This window comes from Aquila chrysaetos, chromosome 8, assembly GCF_900496995.4.
Source record: "Aquila chrysaetos chrysaetos chromosome 8, bAquChr1.4, whole genome shotgun sequence".
Taxonomy (NCBI): Eukaryota; Metazoa; Chordata; class Aves; order Accipitriformes; family Accipitridae; genus Aquila; species Aquila chrysaetos.
The window spans coordinates 28,579,913-28,597,915 of NC_044011.1; positions in this window are offsets into that span (position 1 = coordinate 28,579,913).

Consider the following 18,003-nt stretch of genomic DNA (forward strand, 5'->3'; position numbering starts at 1 on the left):
AAAACACCGCTCTAACGGGAGACCTCTGCTGCTCAATGACCAGGTTGGCATTTTCACAGGACTCATCCAGTTTCTAAGAAATACCATAAGAATTACCACTGAAATCCTTTTAATTGTTTTTGAAAATCCCAAGCAGTCTCTTCAGTAAGGGGAACAGTCATGATTTCTAATGGCAGTTCCCAGATTTTCATCGTGTTCATGCCCTTAGCATCTCACTAATACAAAATACCTGTGTCAAACCACAGCATTCATGACTGCAGCACAGGTTTCACATGTACATGTCAGCTGTAGGCATCCTGTCATTTCAGACTGCACATATTCCTCTTCAGCTTGCTAGACATACCACTGCTGCTTGCAATGGTCATGGAAGATATACAGCATCACAGACTGGACAAGATTGAGGGACCTCCCTGGGACCCTCAAAAACAAACCAACAAAACAATCAAAGCACACCACCATCACTCACCGAACCCCCTTCACACCCACTCCCCTCAACCTCCCCCCCAAAAAAACCAACAAGGCCAAACTCAACAACTCTCAACACTGGAAATGTGAATCACGTGTAAACTGAAGGAGCTTTATTTTCCCACATCTGCAGCTGGCCTGGCTGGGCATCTCTGAGAAGTGTGAGGTCCTCCCTCGAGCTAATCTGAGCAGACAGTAACGTTCAAGTTGAACAGGGTCACACCATGTTGACATTGAACAGATCACCTTAGCAGACAGAAGGAGGACTGGTTATTCACAAAACTCACATGGGATTGGGGGAATGACACAGGGAAGGACTGACAATAGGTATAAGGAAAGAAAAAGAATGGAAAGCAATGGAGGGGACCGGAGGACACAAATCACTGTGGTTGTTAACCATTACAGCCAATGCCGTTCCAAATTCATGGAACTACAGTACCAAGCACCCAAGCATAACAGACAAAGATATGCATATGTAGGCACACTCCACATTTCAACTCAGTGGGGAAAAACAAGATTTTTCTCCCAACATTCTCCCAACAGTCATGCTAGGGAATGAGAGGACAACTGAACAGCTTCGCCAATCGACCATAACTAAAAATGGACTTTTACTGCTGCTGAAGTAAGTCAGACCACAGAGGACTGTGGTGGTTTAACGCCAGTCAGCAACTAAGCACCATGCAGCCGCTCCATCACTCCCCATCTTAGCTGGACAGGGGAGAGAAAATATAACGAAAGGCTTGTGGGTCAAGATAAGGACAGGGAGAGATCACTCAACCCGTTACTGTCACAGGCAAAACAGACTCAACTTGGGGAAAATTAACTTAATTTATTGCCAATCAAACCAGAGTAGGGTAATGTGAAATAAAACCAAATCTTAAAACACCTTCCCCCCACCCCTCCCTTCTTCCTGGGCACAACTTCACTCCCAAATTCTCTACCTCCTCCCCACCAGCAGCACAGGGGGACGGGGAATGGGGGCTGCGGTCAGTTCATCACACATTGTCTCTGCTGCTCCTTCCTCCTCAGGGGCAGGACTCCTCACACTCTTCCCCTCCTCCAGCATGGGGTCCCTCCCATGGGAGACAGTCCTTCACAAACTTCTCCAATGTGAGTCCTTTCCACGGGCTGCAGTCCTTCACGAACTGCTCCAGCGTAGGTCCCTTCCATGGGCTGCGGTCCTCCAGGAGCACACTGCTCCAGCGTGCGTCCCCTGCAGGGTCACAAGTCCTGCCAGAAAACCTGCTCCAGCGTGGGCTTCCCACGGGGTCACAGCCTCATTCGGGCACCCACCTGCTCTGGCGTGAGCTCCTCCACGGGCTGCAGGTGGATATCTGCTCCACCGTGGACCTCCCTGGGCTGCAGGGGGACAGCCTGCCTCACCATGGTCTTCCCCACGGGCTGCAGGGGAATCTCTGCTCCGGCGCCTGAAGCACCTCCTCCCCCTCCTTCTTCACTGACCCGGGTGTCTGCAGGATTGTTTCTCCTACATGTTCTCACACCTCTCTCCAGCTGAAGTTTCTGTGCCACAGCAACTTTTCTTTCCCTTTTTAAGTATGTTATCCCAGAGGCGCTACCACCATCGCTGATGGGCTTGGCCTTGGCCAGTGGCAGGTTTTCAGGTGGCTTGGAGCCAGCTGGCATTGGCTCTGTTGGACATAGGGGAAGCTTCTAGCAGCTTCTCACAGCAGCCAACCCTCTAGCCCCCCTGCTACAAAAACCTTGCCATGCAAACCCAATACAAGCACTCAGTTAAGGCGGTAAAAAAGACAGACCGCAGGATATATCCCTTTTCCACCCACCCATAAAATCCCACTGCATGAACCCCCTCTGCTTGCTTTATGAATGTAACAACAAGAATAATGATTGCATTATTCACAGATTCTGTCCAGAGGAATGAAATCCCCAAGCTTTAGTATCATCCCATCCAAAACACTCATTTTTTTGTGATGCAGTGTCTTGTTCAATGCACCACAGAACTCATGCAGCATCCTGGGGACTCTTCCATTAGCTTGTAAAATGACATGAAATGACTTCTTGAAGAAGTGAAGAAGAAGAAGGAGCTGCTGCTGGGACATTTAGTCTATCAAAACACAAATAATTAACGGTTGAAAATACTTTTTGTTTAATAATTGCTGTTCTTCATTAGTGTGAACCAAGGGCACAGACTATCTGAGACAATAACATCTGCACCCCATATTTCATTATCACCAAACTTCACATTTCACACAAAAGCATAGCTAGCAAAGCCTTACAGCTTTAATTAGTTTCTGCCATAGCTGTGAAGGTCAGCCAATTATTGTGTGTGAAATTTCAATATGAAGCGGCCGAATTGAAGACAGCATTGCAACATTGTGAAAATCTGCAATGCTGTAAATCTAGCATGATAGAACCTTTTTTTTAAAAACACAAAATAACATAAATTAATCATCAGGTATGCACAGCTTCAAGGCTTATTGGCTAATTTAACATGTGTTAGAGGGGGAAAAAAGGGAGGTAATTTCTGATAGCATCTTACGCTTTGCGGGGTTTTTTCTTATCAGTGTCACCAACCATGACAAAATACTTAGTTGGGTCCTCATTTCTACAAGGAAAACAGGTTTTTGTGGGATTCAGAGTCCTTCTGTCAAAAGAAAACAATAGCATTGAGCAGATGAACTTCAGCTGTCTAGAACAAGGGGCATGGGATGTACAGCATGTCCTGAAATATCAGGTCTTTCAAAAGATGCTTCAGTTAGGCTCTAAACTCATGGTTGGCTTTTGAAAATCTTGAGCCAAGTGCCTTATGTATGTGGGTGTTTTGTGTGAAAACAATATATAAGAATTTGGATTCAAATGATATACAAATAATACCCCAGCTGGCAGTGAGGAAGTAGCAAAGGATGCAAAATAATGCACCTACCTCCTACCCAAGACACAGCCTATTTGCAAATATTAGTCTTGCTAAACAGAAATAATTTATGCAGTGTGCTGTGCACTGGGATTACAGATGTGCAGAAGGTCTAACCTGAACCTTGAATGCACTCAAGACCAGCCTTACTCTCAAGTTTGGCCAGCGGTTGTTTGTTAAACAGATGTTTATCCGTTTGATTTTTTTAATAGATTAAAACTCTTTGAGTAAATCTTACTGCTTTATGTAGCAAATAGCAAGATCCTCAAAGATGTACTTCAAACTCATCCTTTTATTTGGATACCACAATATGACACACTGAAGTCAAATAATAACATTACAATTGTTCTATACCTCTAGCTCCAGTGAGCTAACAAGACCTGCTCTTGATTATACATTTACAGGTGAGATTCACTGGGTTTCAATGGGACAAACAAGGGAGGGAGTAAAGCTTAGGGAATAGATTTATTTTGTGCATTGTTCCTATATTCAAGCCTTATTTTTCCAAATGAAATGATCCTGACAGAAAATATATGCAAACTCATTTTTAATCTAGCCTGGGACAGTGCATGCAGCTCTAGTAAGCACCACAGCTTCATTCACGTGGAAATACCTGCATGTTCATATGTATATATGCACATCACAACCAATTCCCCCTTCCTGTGCCCCATTTTTTCCTGCCATTGGGAGGACCAGGTAAGTGGTTATGCAGAGCCTCTGCAGACAGCACGGAACCAGTGAGGGTCTTTCACTGTTCAGATTCTCTCCTGGCTTCCTTCTTTGCTGGCACAAAACACATTCACAGCTATAATGCGACTCACAGCAGTTATCGCCAAAGCTGGGTTTTTTTCCCTTTCTTTAAAAAAAAAAAAAATGCATAGCTACCACTAGATGCTCAAGAATGTCTGCAGGCTCCTACATCAATGCCTGTATTTCTGCAATTATCAAAATCCCCAAATTCTGGTTATTTCAGCCGGAGGATGGGTGCTGGTCTTCCTCCAAATCAGCAAGCCCCAACACGTGGCTGTGGAGAAGATGAAATAAATACCCATAAACACCATAGATTATTTTGAATTAAAACCATCACCATGATAAAGATATTTTTTCCTGCCTCTAGAATAATCTCTTTAACTAAACCCAACTGAAAGTAAGATTGTGAAATAGTGGGTGATTTGTTTTCTGCTGCACCTTTTCCAACACCTCCAAATATATCCATGTGTGGAGAAAAAATGAAAGTAAGAATTCTGTTTAGTTTGCATTGACAGAACAAGACTGATGCCTTCTAACCAATAAAGGCTCAGGTGGCTAGAACAGATACCAGGAGTAAATTAAAAACTAAATTAAACATAATGGGTATACAGGTCAAACCTACAGGAAAAAAAAAAAAAAAAAGTGAGCACAGTCTTACAGTTAAGAGCCAGATCTTTAGTGTAGTACCCTGAAATACTCTGCTCCGATCCCAGGACCTCAGCAGTGCTTCAAGAAGGCGACTGGGAGTCTGAATTCCACTTCAGCCACGTCCTACAGCTCTCTGCCACAGGGCTCAGCATCTTACTTAAGCTGACACAGCCTCCAGGGCCCTACACAGGTACATCAGTGTCTCTATTTCTGCACTGCTAAATAAAAGCCTAAAATCAGCTGTGAATAGGTAGCTACATGTTCCTTGGTTTCCCTTCCTATCTAATTAGAAGCATATTAACTTCTTTCTGGGCAGGTAACTTGTAAGACATACCAGGAAAGTATTTTCTTTTACTATTCACAGATACAGTGGCTAGCAAAATAAAAATCTAAATTTGAATTTCTAGGCACTGCTTTTGTACTTACAAAACACCAAAGAAGTTTATTGTGCTAGAAGTAAAATAATTTGTAAGTCCCAGATGTGTACCACCCACAATAATACAAAACATTCACTGAAAGCTAAAATGGCAAAAAATGGAGATGGGAGGTGATATACTTAACAATGGCACCAAGAATGCTAAAGAAAATGTGTATTAGCTAACACCATATTATGCATTATAAGATACATTCTCTCTCTTAAAAGGAATCAGCGAAAGGAAATGTAATGTTACTGATGAGTGGCCCAAAGAATAAAACAGGACCACCTGAGTAAAAGTCAACTCCAGAACTGGCGTGAAAAGAGAAAACCTGCCAGACCATGCACACCAACATGCATGCACATAGAGGAAAAACAAATTATTATTACTGAAACAGACTGAAACCTGTCTTAGGCAGTCTACCCAAGGGAGCAGCAAAACCCAGTAGCCTGGCTGAGGGCGTCTTTAACTAAAGGTCAGAGAAAACTGCAGAAGAAACCTCAGGGATCCCTTAAAGTGGTTCCCTAAGACAGGGGATGCCTAATGGAGGTGCAGAGTTGTGCAGGTTTCATTGTGTTTATTAAATACACACTAAAATATTAAACATGATAACATCAGCTAAACTAAATCAAACATACTCTAAGCGTGATACAAATCATCATTAGACAATGTAAACAAACACTCAACACACACAAAGGCACACAAAGCCTTTATTGGAAATCCCAGCAATTAGATCCGTCCCCAGAGAGATGCCACTGGCTCCAGGAGCCCACAGCCCCGACCGTGGAGCTCTACTTCGTTAAGGACAGCGGAGAGGTGTCTGTGTCAGTTCGCCATGGGAGCTGAGGGAAGCTGCTCTTGCTAGGACAGTCTCCTGCACTCGCTCCACTCTGGCCCTGCTCCAGCAGCAGCACTTCCTGCAACAGGGTCTCCACTTAGCCCAAACCACCGCGGACAAGATCTCTTCCAGCCAGGCTTGCCAGCGGCAGCTGCTCCCAACCAAAGAGTCTCTCTCTGGAGAAAACACTCTCTCAACGCCAGCCATCCTGCAAGAACAGTGGCTCCTAACATAAACAGTCTCCTTTAAAGAATACAGGGAAAGTCCTCACAGCCAGTCTCTTTCCAAAGGGAGCAGCTCGCACATTAATCCAATGAATAATTCCAGGCTGGGAGATAAAATATTTAAAGCGAAGAAAAGGCAAAAGATCTCCAGAGTTCACAGTTTTCAAGCCAGCCTTCAAAGCTCACAAGTTCATTATCATTTGCCAAGTAGGATCAACATGACGAGTGTGATTGTAAGAAACATGAAAAATTGCACCACCAAATCAACAGGGACTTCAGAATTTAGCAAGTATAGGAGCCAGTGGAGCTGCTGAAATGCCAAGTTCAGTAACCACAAACAGAAGTCCACCATGGTGGCATAATCTAACGTATGATTCAACTGATAGTCATTATATCACACAAGGAAAAAACACATGAATTGTCATATTGGATCAGACTCATCTAGCAGGGATCCTCCTACAGTAGCCAATACAAAAGTCTTCAGCAGTTAAGCAAAGGAAATCCTCCAGCGAGCAGCTAAGGTCTAGCCACCTTACTTGGGAAGTTTCTTCCTTATCCCACTATTCAGAGCACGGTTTATGTTCCAAAGCCTGAAGGTCTGTTTGCCCTCAAGGTTGTCTTTATCTCCATCTAACATGAATGTGCAAGCCTTCGTTCTACACAGAGATGTCTAAACCTGACCTAGAAATTAAGCCTGTGAGGATTCATGCCACCAATTTCCACCAGCTTACTTATGCATTGCCTACAAAGTATCTCTTTTAACCCATTTCAATCTGGTCTCCTTTACTTTTCTGAAGTAACTCTTGGTTCCCGTTTTTGTGGAACGGTGAGCAGGAATGCTTAACTCATCTTTTCTATACCATTCTACAAAAACAAGCACAGTTGCACTATATCCGTGAAAGAGGATGTAAGCAATTCAAAGTTCCTCACCGCTGCTGCAGGCTAAGGGCACATACACAGGCAATTACTGTTGGATCAGCTGACGTTCAATAACTTGTTATCACTAACACCACTGAGCTTCTCACTTTCAGAAAAGCCCATTACAAAACTTGCTATAAAGCTTCTTGCCGGTCAAAGATTTTCTGAAACCCAAATAACTTGTCAAGTGGATCTTTTCTAACCATATTAAATCTGCAGAAACTATGCCAACTGGAGCTAACATCATGACCATCTATATATTTTATAACATGGTCTTTAATGTTAGTTCAACCAATTTTTCAGGTACCAAAACAATGCTTACTATCATGAAATTCCCTGAATCTCTACTGAAGCCTACTTAAATTATAGATAAACCTGCACTACTCTTTGTCTTCTTGTATAATAGAATACTTTAGCAAAGACTACATTTTTCCCCCAGTGGTTCAGCCACTCTATTTTAAGATCCTTCACAACTCTTAGGTATACATTTTCTGATGATTTTCTGCCCTTTGATTTATCAGCTGGTTGTAACATTTCTTCTATTGACATGTTGATCAATGAATGGCTCATCTTTACTGGCTGAAAAGTAGGTATTTGATCTAGGTATTTGAAGTGAAGACAGAAGCTGCAAAATCATTTGGCTTCTCTGCAATGTCCTTAACTTTCATAACTGTCTGGCAGACTTTCTCCTTCACAGATACTTTGAAACTTTGAATTTGTTGTTGGTTGTGCTCATCTCATCAGATTTCTCACCATTTCTTTCCTGCAGTATAGTCTGGTTTCTATAAGGCTAGTTTCATCTTCTGAAGGATGGTTGTCTGCTTCAAGTCACTTCTTCTGCCTTAATTTCTAAGTAGGCATGCAAGATTTCATATGGCATGCTTTGAAATAGCAAAAGTTTGACTAAGCTTTCCAAACTGTTCCTCCTCAAGATATCAGTTACAGCAGCTTTATCAAATGTTGAAAGTACCATCATGCCTTGCTAGCCTCTTCCACCCTTCACCTCCTCCTCAACCCCCATAAGCCTAGGGGCAAAGCTACGTGACACAGTCTGGGCAAGAAAGGCATATGTGGATGGCTAGGGTTCCTCATGTTATATCATTCCCATTGGGAAAAAAAAAAAAAAAAAAGGAAAGGAAATTCTGTTTCTGATCCTTGTTTTTGTGAAGATACAATCAGAAATATGATCCAAGAGTGCTGACTGAATGCTGTCTGCTCAAGCCTTGAAGAATCTGGCAGAATGAGCTGTCACATGATTTTTACTCATTTTTATAGCAAGTCTTTCTCCTTTGATCTAGTAACAATGGACACGGAGATGGATCAAGTGTGTTTCAAGTTCATTCCAGGCTCTCAATCATAATTCAGTAAGGATTTTGATTTTTAATTCTTTTTAACAACTTATTTCTTCTATGGTATGCTGTCAACACCCTGTCCATCTAATCTGGACCTTTTTGGATGGTTGTACTGGAAACATGGGAAGGCTTTTTTCCTACCCTGCTACCAGTCTCTAGCTGTGCCACTGTATTTTATCTGGACCACACTCTAAAAGCTAGACTTCAGCCTAAAATACCTGGGCAAATATGCTGCGCACGCTTCAGCATTTTGCTGAACATCCCTGCTCTGTAAAGCAGTGTACCAACGTCTCAGTGGCAGTTTTACAGAAGTCCACAAGGAAAGCTGTGTCTGAGAAGAGAATAGCCCTAATGGAATGACCTTTACTGGGACTTGACACCTGCTACCTTGTAAGCTTCTTACACACACAGCTTAATCCACCTGGAGGCTTTTTTGCTTGATGGAAGGTGATAAAAAAGCTGTTAGATTGTAAGCTCTGTCTTAGATTCAAAGCATGTAGGCTCCTTGATATTCTGAAGCTTAGGGCACGCAGAGGGGAAAAATATTTCTTAGTTCAGGTGCAATTCTCAAGTTGCTTATTAGGGATGAACCCTAGTCTAAGAATCACTTTATTGGTATGAAAGTAAAGAAAAGGCTTCCTGATAGGAAGAAGGGTCCCAGTTCCGCAGTACTACAGACAAGATAATGTAATAGTGATCATAAAGCTTCCCTCAGCAGACAAGAAGAACAAAGAAGCCCAACTCTAGAAATTTACAATCCACAGAGGATCAAGCAGATTGTATTCTGGATACCTTAAAGGTGAATGCTCTAAAACATGCATCAATCTGTAGTGATGAAAACCTGGTCCCCTCTGATTATAAATAATTCCCTCTTTCTTTGAGACAACAAGGGTCTAAATCAAAAAGTTGTATCAGTGTGATTTTTGGCATGATGAAAAGGGAGAAAAAAGCAGAGTAAAAGACAGGCACCACTGCAGCACTACCTCAGTGCAGCTGTTGGGAGAAGCCAGTACATGAAGACTGAAACAGCCTCAGAATTAGAACAGAGGAGGAATTAGCATTATTCGAGAGTGAGCTTTATTTGGAGCTTAAAGGAAAAAACAAAACCAACAAACAAAAAAACCCCGAAGAACCTACCTTCTAAAGAGCTTACGTCCCTCAATAGAAAATGACCTATCACTAACTGCTCAAACTGTAGTGGAAGCACAAGTGAGAACAGCATACCAAAAATGCAGTGGTGGCTGGGAGCTGAACTAATGTTCTTCAGGTCACTACTGCTCACCATCTCCCTTAGGGAAGCAAATCCCTGGAGCTCATCTTCCCTCCTGCCTGAGATAAGGTACATCAAAGCCACTAGCTGTGGCCTTGCAGGACCCAGAAAAGGAAATTGTGCAAACCCTTTATTCCATGCCATGAGAGGAAGCTCAAATGAGCTCTCTTCAGCTGAAAGCTTTTCCTAGCAGAAGCTCCCGTTTCATGCTCCCCTGGGCATTGTTTCTATGATTTTTTTTTTTTTTTTTTTTTTAACTCTGAAGGCTAATGTTGACAGTCTCCCATCACTGTGCAGTCTTCAAACACTTTGTCCTCTGCAGTTGGCCCAGGTGACTAACTTACTTTTTTAAAGGGTTGGATGCAAGAAGTTCAGAATGGAAAAATTTATGCAGAGATCGCTGTTTAAGAAACACTGAAACAGTCAGAAGCCTCTTATTTGTTTATGGCTGACACCTTTATTGATGGCTTTAGTCACTTAGATCTAAGGACACTTGCAAGCACTTGTAAGATCGGGGTTTGTGTTTGAAACACTCCACCTGTATCATATATGCTAGGCTCTAAATGTAGCAGTATCTAACCTTTATCTGCAGGCTTTTATAATATAGGCCATTTATGTGAAGTGAGTGGAACATTGATCCTCCTGCTCAAGTTTCCCGAGATTATTCAGTATTAGTATTGCTGTGATTAGTCACACTGTGGCTGATGCTCCTGTAGATTGTTTGATACAGTGTATTTCCCACTATACACAAAGCAGCACTGTAGGAAAACCCAATTCAATCAATTTGAGCAGCCCTTCTTGTGCTACATTGGTATATTATGTATTGGACAGATAAAGTTGTGATCCTATCTAATATATTCTTTGACTGGTTTGACTGATGTACTGAATGAATGGAGATACCTAATGCTATCCAATCCTGCTGCCGAAAGATAATGGCATCATTATTTGAAGATGGACCAAAAAGGGGAGTGGGGGAAGGGAAGGGTTTAACCACTGCTTCCCACATCTGTAGCGAACATGGACACTGCAGTGTGTGAAGTCAGCAAATCAGGCAGAGGAGACTTCTGACAGCAAGCTAAAGAGTGGAAAGTGAGAACAAGGAAGAGCTCTAAATATGGATGTGATGCCAACTGCTGCAGAAATCAGGGTATCCCAGCCTCATTTTCAAGAGGTGCTCTGCAAACTGCAAGGCACTTTTAGATAACCAAACTATCCAAGCCCCAGGCTATTGTATTCTTTTCCCCATTTTTATAATTATTTGTTGGGATGGCAGAAGCACATATACCCAAGAGAGGAGCTACCACAACCCTGCAGCTGTATGCACCAACTGGCACAGGACAGCACTTGTAGCTTCCCTTGTGGCCACTCTCTAGCAACAGTGCTCCACAACTCCAGGCCTGCCAGGTTTTGATAATAAGAAAAAAAAAAATTTTTAAAGTTTCTGCCAGCTGATCTGCTGATCTAAAGCCTTAAACAGGTAGTTAATGTTTCTAGGGTTTAGGCTGTCTTTCTAACACTGGGGCTGCACAGAACACATTTAAATGCACATCAGCTTTTACCTAAAACACCTTGGACCCAGTCCAGAAAGGAAGCCAAGAAATTCTCTCCTATGTTATATTATAAAAAAGAAATGCAACAACAAGTAGCTCATAAGAATAATTATAAGAAAAAGGACAGACATGACAGGTAATGGAAGTGCAGCATCACCACACAACAGTTAGTGTAAGGCAAAATATGTATTGTGTCATAAATGTAGAAGTCTCAGACATGGAACACAATGTCATAAGACAACAGAATAATGGTTTCATCAGGTGATATATTTTGTTAAGTCTTGTATACAAACTCCCTTGATCCCTTCAGTCTCTTAGCAGTCTTGCATTTGTTGCTCCTGATAGGTTAAGATAGCATTAAGTTTACTGATGACATACCTTAGTCTAGAAGAAGCACCATTTACAGCACTTGAACTATAAGCATTGTGTAGTTTTACCCAATTTATTATTACCAACATATATCTGGACAGCTTTGCTAGTAATCTGCTGTAGCTACTGGGAACTATTTGGGTCTAGTTCTGATGTTTTAAAGCACTAGTTTAAAAATCCACTAATTGCTTAGTTTCCTATACAAAAATACTCATATTCAGTGAAAGCAAATGATAGTTCATCTGAGGAATGCATGTGTATGTATGGAAGGAACCACTACATTGTGGTTGCACAAATTTTCACTCATTTGAATAGTAGTATGATCCTAAAGACTTCGCATTAACCAGAGCCCACTGCAATTGGGACTGCAGATACCCACCTTTGCTGCTTAAGTTCTTCCTCAGCTTATTTAGTTACTTTTTAATTACCCTCCCCAAGGCCTTTTACATAGATATTTTTCTTGTTTTTAAATACAAAGTTTTTTTAATTGACATTTTTTTTTTACAATTTAATTAGAATTACCTTTCCCTTGTGATTACATTTATTTTTACACTTTGTCTCCCTGACAATTTTGATCCATTTAATTAGTTTTAACTATGTCCCACACTGCTTACCTTCAGAAGGACACCTATCACATCCACTCAACTATTTTTCTTGTATAAGTTATCTGAATGTAGAGGAACTTTAAAGGAAAAACAGTTGGTTTTATTTCTTAATCATACCACAATACTATTTATCAAGTTCTATGGATGACCCACCATAGTCACAACCAATTTAATGGGATTTTGGCTTTTTTTGGTTTCTTCCCCCCCAACTTGTACAAGGACCTAACCTTTAGTAAGATAGTAACTAAAAGCCAAACTGTGCACTAGGAGCCATCATCAGCTGTTGCCTAGAAGGATGCATTTTAAAATTTCATCATGGATCTCTTCTCACTGAAAACTACTTGGAACTTACAGGCAGGTCTTTGCCTCCGATACATTTTTCAAATGCTGTATCTGATTCTTTCTCTGTAAGCTATTGCTTTCATTGACTTTCATGCAGACACTGAGGATAAAGCAATATAACAACCTAAGGCAGAGGCACATGCACAGCCACAGGCTGATACTTACATTTATGGCAAAGGGCAGGGTGGAAAAGCATATCTCTTGTGGAATCTCCAGCCCTGGAAATACTCAGAGCTTTCTTGTACAAGCTGCCCATGCTTTGCGCAGAGAGGGAGCCAATCAGATGACCTCCAGAGTCCCTTTCTGACCTAAATTATTCTACGTTTCTACTAACCTGATGAAAAATTTCATTTGAGCTTTGTTGAATCAAGGCATTCTTTTCAACTGCTTTCATTTTGCCAACAAAGACACCGAGCTGGGAAGTTTTAAGCTTGGAGATTCATCTTACTTAACTTCAGACACTTAACTGAGACGGCTAAATTAAGAACCTAGTTGTTCTACACATCATTCCCAGTCTGAAAAGACAGGATGACACTGTGACTCATGTACACCCCAAACCTAGTCAATAGGGAGAGAAGGATAACTATCATATAACTCAACTGAGTGCTTAAAGCAGGTGGGATGGACTTGGAATCCAGTAGCTCACCATGGAGAGTCTGCAAGGATGAGTTATTAGCATTTTCTGCATTTCTGCCACTACAGCATACTTATTTCTTTTGAAAAACTGAAAATGTCTTTTATGTTCATCATCAACATTAATGCCTCAAGAATTAAAGTGGCAATGATATTTGAAGTGGTTTCTGTAGTATTACAAACTGAGTTAGTAAGTTTCTAAATTGTTATCTGATGTCCATAAACTCAGAGGAATATTTTAAACAGCACAATATTTTTTTTTTCTTCCTTGTGGAAAACCACAGCCTGCTAGACTAATATCGTATATCTGATTCTGATTATTTCCCAGGTATCAAATCCTTCAATAGATGAACTTGCATTTGAAAGTTCAGGGAAGAGTAACAAAATAACCTGACATCTGCTGTTACCCACAAGAATTGGGGAGAATGGTATTGCTACCATTCCCTTCTAAGCAGATTCTCAAAATTAATCTGAAAAAAATTGGTAAGTCATTTCCCCTCCCTGTAATAAACAAAGATAACTGGACTGTAACATCCACTCTCTTTCTGGGAAATATAACAGGAGGGTGTAAACTGAACACTATGATATAAGGGTTTTTATCTTGAGTAATACCAGGCAAATTTTTGTGAACTGATTTGTATCAAGCACTTGATGTATAGCCATAAAACAGTATCAACTGACCCTATGCCTGCCAGATACAGATTTTGTTTATCTTAAGGAGGAACATGTGCCAAAAGACTTATGCTTGCCTTTCAACTGGACTGACCACTGTAGCCTTACCAGGAGATCCCAACCCACAATGGGCATGAACTCAAATTCCGTGCCCGGGAGGCTTTCAACAGCAAACTGGACAATTTTCTAAGCAATTTGTGTTTGTTTAATAACAAAGCCAAACAAACATCCAGACTAAGGTGAATTTAACTTGCAAGAATTTCTCTCTTGGCTAGGCGTCTTCAGTTTTAAAGGCCTTCTGAAGCCCAAAGACAGCCTCCATCAAAATTAAAGGGAAACCACAGGGCTCTGCACATCCACAGCCACAACACAACACAGTGGGTACATTTTCAGCTTCTCATGGCAGATTCAGAGATTCCCCACTCTTGCTCTGTGAGGAACAGGTCACTGTTTACCTGTGTAAGTGGAGAGACATCCAGATTAACCATGGGCTTTTTTCCCAGCTACTGTACAGGAGCTCTTTAGCTAAACTCCTTAAATGTTCTAAGAACTGTTGCATGCTTACCACAGATTTTCCATCCATGTCTTTGATTTGCCTCCTCCGCTGTCTGGAAGAAAGCTAGTGACTGGAAAGTATTTAAAAAAGCATAAATAGGGTGATTCAGATAATGCTAGGATGAACAGCCTGACATCAGCCCTATGAAAAGTCATGAAAAAGCTGATATTCGATAAGTATAAAAATAAGTAAGACTATAATTAATGCTAATTAATACTAATTACTTCATTAGTTTACAATGGGAAAAAAGACAGGTTTTATCAACCAAACAATCACCAATAAAATTACTGGTTTGGTTAAAGGCAATTGTGTTGACCTGACACTCTTCTGTAAGGTGTCTGAGTTACCCAAAAGAAGGTTAGAGGTCTGATTATTAAATCACATGAGAAAGAGTTATCCACTTCTGAATATGAATGAAAGATATCAGTGTATTAATCTCTAAATCAGCAGGAAATGTGTAACACGGTGAAATAGTTGGTAGCCACAAAGACGAAATTATTAACTAATAAAGGGAACACTTAAGCAAGGAAAAGAAAAGATAGTAGATTCTTCACAATTCAAACTCTTTTAGAAAGAAACCTTCTTAGTATAAGCATCTGGTATGCTTACATAATAGACATTAACAGCTTAATGCAAAATTAAAAGATAAGGCTCTCTGGTTTATATTACAAGAGCAATAATGATAACGGTCTTTTTAGACCTTAAAATGAATCTATTAGCATGGTTCCAACGTGCAGCACATGGGGTTCCTGAGCATGATCTCACAGGCACTTTCTTTGATCCAGTTCTTTCGGACACCCTCGGAATCATTAATCCCAACATGGCAGGGTCTGTCTCTTGCTATTTCTTCTTGTAATGTCATTTTCATTCTTTCTGCAGCAAGACTTTTGGAGCGTCACTTATTAGCAGAGTATTAGCTTTCCTAGAGGCCTCCCTGGTGCACCATCTAACTGTGCCTCTGTGCCATTAGGCCAGTTTCCACAAGGATCAACCTACTGCCCATATTACCAACCTGGTTTACGTTATTTATTGTAACTCTTTATCATCGTAACTCTCTTGGATTCTGGTAATATTTTCTGCAGCCTGATGAAGTCATGCTGTAGCATTATACCTTAAAGCATACACCTTATTTTGTGCCATTACACCTTGAAGCTACATCTACCTGCAAGGCGATACTGCCATGCAGTGCCTATGTTTGGGGTTAAGTACCCACCCCTCCATTTGTTCTCTTACAGCCAGAACAGATCTCCATCATACTATGCTGTATTGCCTAGGTGCCCAAATTTAAGATCTGGTCTGTTGCTCTTCAGCCGAAACCCACCTTGAGCTCCTTGCCTGTCAGGGGAAACTGTCACCTCCAAAGTATAGTGGCTCCCTCACCACTCCAGGTTGGGCCTGCCTCTGGAAATACCTCTCTCTGCTACAATACCACCACCAAATCTAAGGAAAATAGGATCCTAACTCAGATGAACTGTTATGGTCTGAAAGTTAGGCAGAATGAATATAAGCCTGTACGTTACCTTTGTAGATCCAAATTAGATTAGCATTCTTCCTCCTTTTCCAAATCACCTTTTTCTTTATACAGTTTCCTGTTTATGAAATTTCTGTAGCAACCTTAATGGGTATTTTGACCCAATGTACCTTGTGATAAATGCCATAATCATCCATTTGGAGGCTGTCCCACGTTCTCAAGACCATAGATTTTTTGGATCACAGCCTTTTATTTCATTTTCATTTGGCTTCTGTTCCTAAGCACTTTGCTTATTATCAAGCCCTTTTGTTGTGTATACTCCGGTTCCATCCTCCTAACTGGCTATAGTGTAGGTCTATGATCCCTATCAAATTAACTCCTACTGTAATTGAGCCTGCTACAATCAGATTGCCTGCATAACCTCTTCTTTAAGTCATGCTCTCACTGCTTAAGATCTACACTTAATGTCAAACTTGCAATACCTTCCTTTACACTTTCATCAGTGACTACGCATCTGAAGCGATCTTGGACAAAAGCACCTCTTACATAAAAACTGAATGCCTTTTTATAACCACAAAAGGGCTGACAACAGTCAACATCTAATGGTAAAATTAAAAATCAGTCCATTCAGCTAAATTAGGTGACTTTGTTGATTTTAGAAGGATCAGGGATTCTTCCTGCATGGCATAGTAGTGAATGGATATAGTACAAGACAATAGTCAAAGAGTCTAAAATAGTCAAGATTTTCCTTTGTAGCATCTAGGCATGGATAGTAAGAGTTTCCTTCTGGATAGGTTAGTGACCTTGTGGAAGACTGGGAAGAAAGAGGAAATTCACTTTAAATGCCTAAGACATTTCATTTACTTTAGTCATCAAGGTTCTCTATAAAGTCAGTGAAACCTCCATCCTAAGCCAGGCACATGGCCATGCTTTAGAAACCCATTTCATTTGGTTTAAGTAACAATAAAAATCCACTCAAAAACCAAAACGTTATTGAAGATTTCCATACCGATGTTGTTACCCAGAACAAAGCCATGAGGTACAGGTGCCAGGATTCATGGGGGGGGGGGGGGGGGGCGGGGAAATGAACTACCAGCAGTCCTTTAAGAAGTAGCTTAGTGAAAATAATTAGAATAGGAAATACAGTCAGCTAAGTAGAAGCTACTTTAGCACTCCTTCTGCTATTTTTATTTGCACTGGTTAATACATTCTTACATCTTAAGATAACTAGGCCAGCTTGTCTGAAGGAATGCAGAACAGGGTGCTAATTTCATCTCTGCCTCACAATTCACCAGTGTCAGCACTTCCTAAACTGGAATTAAGCATCCTGTCCTATTTGATGATGTCACATAGCAAGTTCTATACATTGTTACTTTTTGCTGTTAAATTAAGCAGAACAGTCAGATTTTAACAAAACCTGTTGGACTAATAGTAGTCACCCACTCACTCAGTGGTGTCCCAGCATCGCATTTCCCACCTCTCCTTGTTAACACCATATCCTGTCTTCAGCTGCTACTTGTTTGAAGTACTCAAAACTTTCCATTGTCCTTTAGTTATTACCATTCTTTGAGTAACTGATTAGTATATAGACTTAATTACACATAGATGATAATAGCAAGATATCTTACTTGTGATTGACTAAGCCTGGCAAGCACAATCTGTATTTTAAGAATTTCTTCTATGGAAAATTACTTCAGAAAGCACAAAACCAAAATGGTCCCTTTCAGTTCAGGGTGAAGATTCTGCAGTGCCATCCTGACAAGTCATTGCCTGCCTCTGAGCACATAAATTGTACTAACATACTGAAATTCCAGAGCAACTGTTTGTCATCAGATTAGAATGTTGATTACTTAAAATACAGATGAGAAAAGATAGGTGATAAACTTATTGTTGCAGATTAGAAAAAAAAAACCCACCTGCATTCATTTATTTCCAAAAGCAGGTATTTCTGACTGTCAAGTTCCTACTTTTTTGCACATGTAAATCTCATTGAATCTACTGTCTGGAGTGCAGACTCACCCAGTCAGATTGAGA